Below are 6507 nucleotides of genomic sequence, written 5' to 3' on the forward strand. Positions count from 1 at the left end.
TATAGTCCAGAAAGCCCTTCAAGGCCCCACAGAAAGTCGTGGGGTGTTAGGCCTGCTGGGTTTTTTAAATGATCTCTGTTGAATTCAGCTCTGGCTGCATCAGTCATGAACAGATACTAACTTGTCCCTTTTCTTCCCATTCTCCTTCCTTCCCTTCCTTTCTAAGGTCTTCCCCTGTTTCTTGTCTCCTTCCCCCTAATTTTCTTTTTTTTGTTTTTGAGATACTGGAGTGGGGGAGTGAACCTGGGACCTCTTATGTGGGAAGAAGCCGGTGCTCGACCACTGAGCCACATCAGCTCCCCTATTTTGAGCACCTATTTCGAGTCAGGCACTCTGTTGTGCTCAGAGGGCAAATAAGACACGAGGAGTCACATGGCAGTGAACTATTTAGACCGTGAACCAGAGATTCCACTGTGGTAAGAGCTATCTGTCGAGGTAGTTCAGAGGAGGGCGTCTAACTCAGATTGAGGCATCATGGAGGGCTCCCTGGAGGAGGTGATGCTGGCTCTGACTCCTCAAGAGTAGGAGACCATGATGCAGTTTAGCAGGGGTTGGGGAAAAGGCAAAGCCCAAGAGATAAGCTGGGAGACAGATCATGGCTCCTTCAGGAACTTGCCAGTCATGGAGAGTACTAGAAAGCTGGACAGTTCCACAGGAGCTGCAGGGCTTAGAGAGCCCAGCTGAGATATTTGGATGCCAGCTTGCTGGGGATGGGGAGCTCCTGAAGGGTTTTGAGCAGGCGTGTGGCATGACTGAGCAACTCACTGCCAGAGGACAGGAATTCCAGGACCTGATGCAGACTGTCCACGGCCTTCCCACCCACAGCCTCCGCCAATGTCCTTGATGGACGTCCTTGACAGGTGCCTCAGCAGTGCTCCTTCTCCTGCCCACACCCAGCAGCCGTCTTTGCTGCCAGTCCTGGAAGGGGAATGGAAACTCTCCATGTGGATGCCTCAAATGGTACGAATCAGAAGGAAGTAGAACAGAGATGCAGAGCACATCGATGAAGGGTTGCCTCTGGAAGGCAGGACTGAAGTGTATCCATCGACGTAGCTTCTATCGCACCTCACACAGGGCTTTGCATAAAGCTTCCCCAGGGCTCGTGTGGGGAGATTTCAATGGCCCCCATAATCTCCATGAGTTTCCCCCAAACCATCCCCTTCCCTCTACAAAAAGCTGTGTGCTTGGTTTGCACAGGTGGCTTCAGGACAGAGCCCCTAGACTTCCCGCCCCCGCCAGTTTCCAGCTAGACCGCAGCCCCTACACCCCTACTTTATTGAAATTGTGGAGCCACCCCTTTCCCTTGTACACAGACGGTGCTCCATAAATGCTATCGTATACAACAGTGGGGCCGAGGCCTGCTCTTGACCTATGGGAAGGAAGAGCCTCTTGAACTCTGAGTACTGGGAAAATACCAATAGCTCATGAACGGGGTGAATTCGACTCGTGTGAGGCGTGGGAGGGGGCAGGGATTTACTCCTCACGCCGACCTCACAGCCATCCACTGCTAACAGCGCGCTCCAGACAGCAGCCCCCTGGACTTCATTTATCAGTCATCTCCATAACATAACTGCAGTAGAAGGATCTTCAAAGGTGCAGATAGCTTCCGTTTTAAAACTCTTTGTTGTGGGTCACACAGGAAGGAGCAGGGCACTGGAAGGAGCACTGTGGCTTGGAAATCTGGAGGACTGGGTTTGTTCTCAGCCTTGCCACTTTTAAGGAGAACATGGGGGTTTTCTGAAGTTCTTTGGCTCTGAACCATGCTGAATATTTCCTATTTTTGTCATGGCTCTGGGAATTAGGTCAGGCAGGCAGAAGATCTGGGAGCAAATCCCAGGTCCATCTGAGCAGCCTCAGTCTCGTGCTTTGAGCACATACTCCAGTTTCCTTACCTGAGGAAGGGGCGCCACCACCGCCCCCATCATCCCTCCCTGGATTCCTTTCTATGCCAGATAACAGCATGACATCAGATGACTTCAATCAGGTTCTCCACTGGGTGCAGTATGGCCACCCCCACCTGCCAAGAGACACCTGGCAAGGGCTGGAGATGGTTTTGGTGGTTACAACTGGGGGTGGGAGGTGTGCTACTGATAATCTAATGGTAGAGGTCAGGCGTGCCACTAAACGTCCTAAATTGTACAGGACAGTCCCGCCCCTCCCATCCCAAAAAATAATTCTTGGATCCAAAACGCCCGTCGTGCTATAGCTGAGAAACCCTGGCTTCCGTGATTGCGCTCTGTAAAGGGTATGTCACACACGAGGCACTGCAGCTCCTGTCGTCCTGGAGTGCCATCGGGGCCCCCTGAGCTGAGCATCCCTCTTCCTAAAGGGAGATACTGGACCACAGTGAGCAGAGTCTGAGCAGGCCTGGGGTTGAAGTGTCTTCCCTGGAAGGCCACCCCAGCAGGCACTGGTGGTGAAATGCGAACAAGGAAGGCAAGAGGAGGAGCCGACGCAGGGGCCATCTGTGAGCAGGTGCCACGGCGGGCGCTGGACTCAGCCTTGCGGGAAATCTGAGGGATCAGGCAGAGGACAACTGAGAGGAGGGGGAGCTGGGGTGCTTAGCCTGCAGCTGCCATGCCTCCCAGGCTGGGTGTGCCCAGTCCCCAGCCCCTCTGGCCCGCCCCATGGCACAGGCTTGGGTGGAGGCCCGCGGGGGCTCCTGTCTTGGTACAGTGGCAAGTGCCGCAGGGCATGGCTAGGGCCACAACGGCACCTGCTCTGCCCTCGAGGCAGCTCTTCCAGGTTGAGGGCTCCCCCAGCTCTAACTAGAAAGAAGTTGTTAGTGTGGGAGGTGTGGGGGGTGGGGAGTGGGGGTTATGGGACTCTCATATGTTTTAATGCAACATTTTGCATGATTTTTCTTTTAATAAGAGATAATAAAATATCAACTGAGGAGAGGAAGCAGGCTGAGGTATGGTTAACCTCTGTGGCCAGCCGGGGGCAGCTGTAAGGCACCACAGCTGCCCGGGAGGGGTGGTGGGAATGGGTGACTACGCCCTCCGCCTGGTATGGGTGACTCCGCCCTCACATTGCCCCCGGCTACGCCCCCTCCCGGCCCACCTCTGCCCCGTCTCCACCCACTAGTCTGCAGCGCTGCATCTCCTGGCCATATAAGGGTATTCTGCCCGTGCTCACCAATCCGCTCTCACCCCATGCTAGCCCCACCCCCGTTCCCTCGGGCTTATATTGTCAAGCACTTCCTCATTAAATCAGACCTGCGCCATCAGCCTCGTCTCCGTGTGGGTTCTTCCCCTCGTCGTTACTTGCCTGCGGCCCCTCTGCGGACTCCTCACCCAGGACTCCTCACCCAGCGAGCCGCAACCTCAATCAAGTAATGTAACACATCGATTATATGTAGTAGTAAAAAAAAGGAACAAAAGAAGACTGAAATTTTCCTCTGTCGTTGAAGAGGCTGCCTTGGGGGGAGCTGTCACTGTGGGCGGAGTATCACAGGAGGGGGGTCAGAGCATCACTGTCACCTTAACTCCGTGAGAGTGGCTTGGCAGGCGTCCGTGGAGTTTGGGGATCAGTGGCTGGATGTGATGCTCGCCAAGGCAGGAAGAGGGTACAATCTTATTGGAGTTGCCCGCCCAGGGGCAGAGCAGACAATACAGGGGTGTTGGAAGGGGGCTTCCTGTCACGGAAGAGGCCAGGGCTGCTTCCCGGGGATCAGCTATGCACCCCACAGCGGTGCCTGACAGGGTGGCAGGGCCCCAGGCAGTGGAAAGTCAAAAGCCCTGGTTCCAGAGGCTTCGTCCCTCATGCACACCAAAGCAGAACCCTAGAAACCCGCATTTTCATAACTTCCAAAGCACAAGTGCTGTCAAGTTCGGTTTTCCTGCGTCTTTACTAAGAAAACAGCAGCCCTTTCTCCTGCAGATTTCCCAGGCTGAGAAGCCTCTGCAGAGGGAGGTGTGAAGTTTCAACACGACTAAGATTGAGAGTTATGCAGTTGTTAGACCGAACTGGACTTGGTGTGAGCAGAGGACTTATGAAACGAAGACTTCACCCTGAGAAGCAAAGTAACAGAGAATGAGTGTGAAGGAGCAATGGGAGAAAGGAAAACAGGTTCGCTCCGCTGCCTCCTTCTGAACCCACCACCGTTTATTTGGTTATTTATATTATTATTTTCACTTCCCCCCGAGATGGCTTGCTCATCTGTTGGCTTGTTTTCGATCGTTGTCTGCTTGTTGTTGTTTTTTTGTTTGCTGTGTGCTCCTTTTTTTTTTTTCTTTAGGAGACAGCAAGAACTGAACCCATGACCTCCCATATAGGTGGCGGGAGCTCAGTTGCTGGGGCCACATCCGCTCCCTCCTGGATCCACCACCGTTTTTGATGGATCTGTTTCTGTTTGCTGACCCTCCCCGTCCCATCCCTGCATCCGGTCTCCTGCTACCCCTCCATCCTGCTCTTCTGCCCTCCAGCCAGAGTGGACGAGCTTCCCCGCCCCGGGTTTCCACCCGCCCTGCTTCCTCCTCCCTCCCTGTCTAGACCCAGGCCGCCCCTGCCCACCCTGCAGCCTCCGCCTCCCCTGATCCCCTCACCGAGGCCCCGCCGCCCCCTGAGTCTGGGCTGGGAGCGCCCTCTGTCTTGTCCCCCACAGGGAGCCCGTGTGCCAGGCTCTCAGCACAGGGCTGGGTGGGTGGGGAGGATGAGGGGCAGCCTGCACCGAGCATGGCCCTGGCCTGGTCTCCGCCTGGGACCCCGAAACCCCAGGACTCTTAGCTGCTCCCGCCTCGGGAGGGGCCTGCTCTCCTTCCTCCTTCAGCACAGGTGGCCCCCAAGGATTGCCATCCTCCTGGCCTGCCAGGATCCTGCCCCCCACCCCCTCCATTCTTCTTGAGCTCGCAGGTCCCCAGAATCAAGCCCGATGCCCCCGAGACCCCTGTCGCTTGAGAAGCCACTCTCATGCCAGCCTTTGGCCTTGTCGGGCAGGGCTCTAGCTGCTTCTCCTCCACCTGGGCCCCACTGAGCAGCCACCTGGGGGCGTGCACCTGCCGCGTGCTGCCACTTCTGGCTTCCTCTTTCAACCCCTCCCAGTCACAGGGCAGTGACGGCACTTTGGTTCCACCAGACATCAGAGAAAAGGGCCCCTCAGGCCCTCAATTCGCTTCTGCATAGCAACACTGCCTATGAAGTAGGAAGCATCCAAACAACTCCCCAGAGTAAGGCTTGCTACTGTCACAGCCGAGGAAGCTCAGGCTCAACCGGGAGAAGCCAATTACCCAACAGCACATAAGAATCCGACCTAGGGAGTGGGTGTAGTGCACAAGGTGGAGCACCTGCCTCCCATGAATAAGGACCCAGGTTCGAACCCCGGTACCTCCTAAAAACAAACAAACAAAAGAAACAACTTTCACTGGGAAGTGGATGTCGCTCAGTGGTTGAGCACCTGCTTCCCATGTACGAGGTCCTGGGTTTGATCTCCGGTACCTCCTAAGGAAAAAAAATCCAACTTAGGACTCAAACCTAGGTCCCTTGGACACCAAAACCTGAGCCTGGGACCACTCTTTTATAAACCGCCCATGAAAGCCGCATATACCCATCTCTAAGATGTGTGCCCAAGTTCAGCCCTGTATTGGAAAATGTGCGAAAAAAAGGAAATCTGCAGGATGAGGGAGCCGCATCTTACTGCTTCCCAAGTCTGGCATGTCTACTTAACTACTCTTAAGGTTATTTGCTTAGAACTGTGATTTCTGACATTTAATTCCCTGCCAAGGTGCTCTTTCTTCTCTCTATGGAACCCTAGTTTTAAAAAGATTTTGTCTCTGAAATATTTTATCTTTACTGGTAATACTAAAATTGACCTCCTTTTTGTTGTTGATCATGCACAACAGTATATGAAATAAAATCACCGTAAAATTTGTTACTTATTCTGGGAGGGTTTCTTTTGGTAGATATGAGATTTCGCTTACAGATCTGGAAACAATTAAAAAGACTCATGGGGAAAGGGGACTTGGCACAGTGGTTAGGGCGTCCAAACATTTAAAAAGAGTCATGGGGAAAGGGGACTTGGCACAGTGGTTAGGGCGTCCAAACATTTAAAAAGAGTCATGGGGAAAGGGGACTTGGCACAGTAGTTAGGGCATCCGTCTACCACATGGGAGGTCTGCGGTTCAAACCCCAGGCCTTCTTGCCCGGTGTGGAGCTGGCGCATTCTCAGTGCTAATGTGCACAAGGAATGCTATGCCACACAAAGGTGTCCCCGTGTAAGGGAGCCCCTTGAGCAAGGAGTGCGCCCCGTAAGGAGAGCCGCCCAGTGTGAAAGAAAGTGCAGCCTGCCCAGGAATGGTGCTGCACACACGGAGAGCTGACACAACAAGATGACGCAACAAAAAGAGACACAGATTCCCAGTGCCACTGACAACAGCAGAAGCAGACAAAGAGAAGAATACGCAGCAAATGGACACAGAGAACAGACAACTGGGACGGGGTGGGGTGGGAAGGGGAGAGAAATAAGTAAAAATAAATCTTTAAAAAAAATAAAAAATTAAAAAATTAAAA

The 6507-nt window shown here is 53.7% G+C and overlaps 1 long non-coding RNA gene across 1 annotated transcript; it reads left to right on the forward strand.

The window, feature by feature from the left end:
* Positions 1-3064: 3064 nt before the first annotated feature.
* LOC131277636 (uncharacterized) lies at positions 3065-5876 on the forward strand. Its single transcript, XR_009184776.1, has 2 exons — positions 3065-3339; positions 3892-5876. It is a non-coding gene; the product is annotated as an uncharacterized lncRNA (long non-coding RNA).
* The last annotated feature ends 631 nt before the right edge of the window (positions 5877-6507 follow it).

Source organism: Dasypus novemcinctus, unplaced genomic scaffold (genome assembly GCF_030445035.2).
Source record: "Dasypus novemcinctus isolate mDasNov1 unplaced genomic scaffold, mDasNov1.1.hap2 scaffold_207, whole genome shotgun sequence".
Taxonomy (NCBI): domain Eukaryota; kingdom Metazoa; phylum Chordata; class Mammalia; order Cingulata; family Dasypodidae; genus Dasypus; species Dasypus novemcinctus.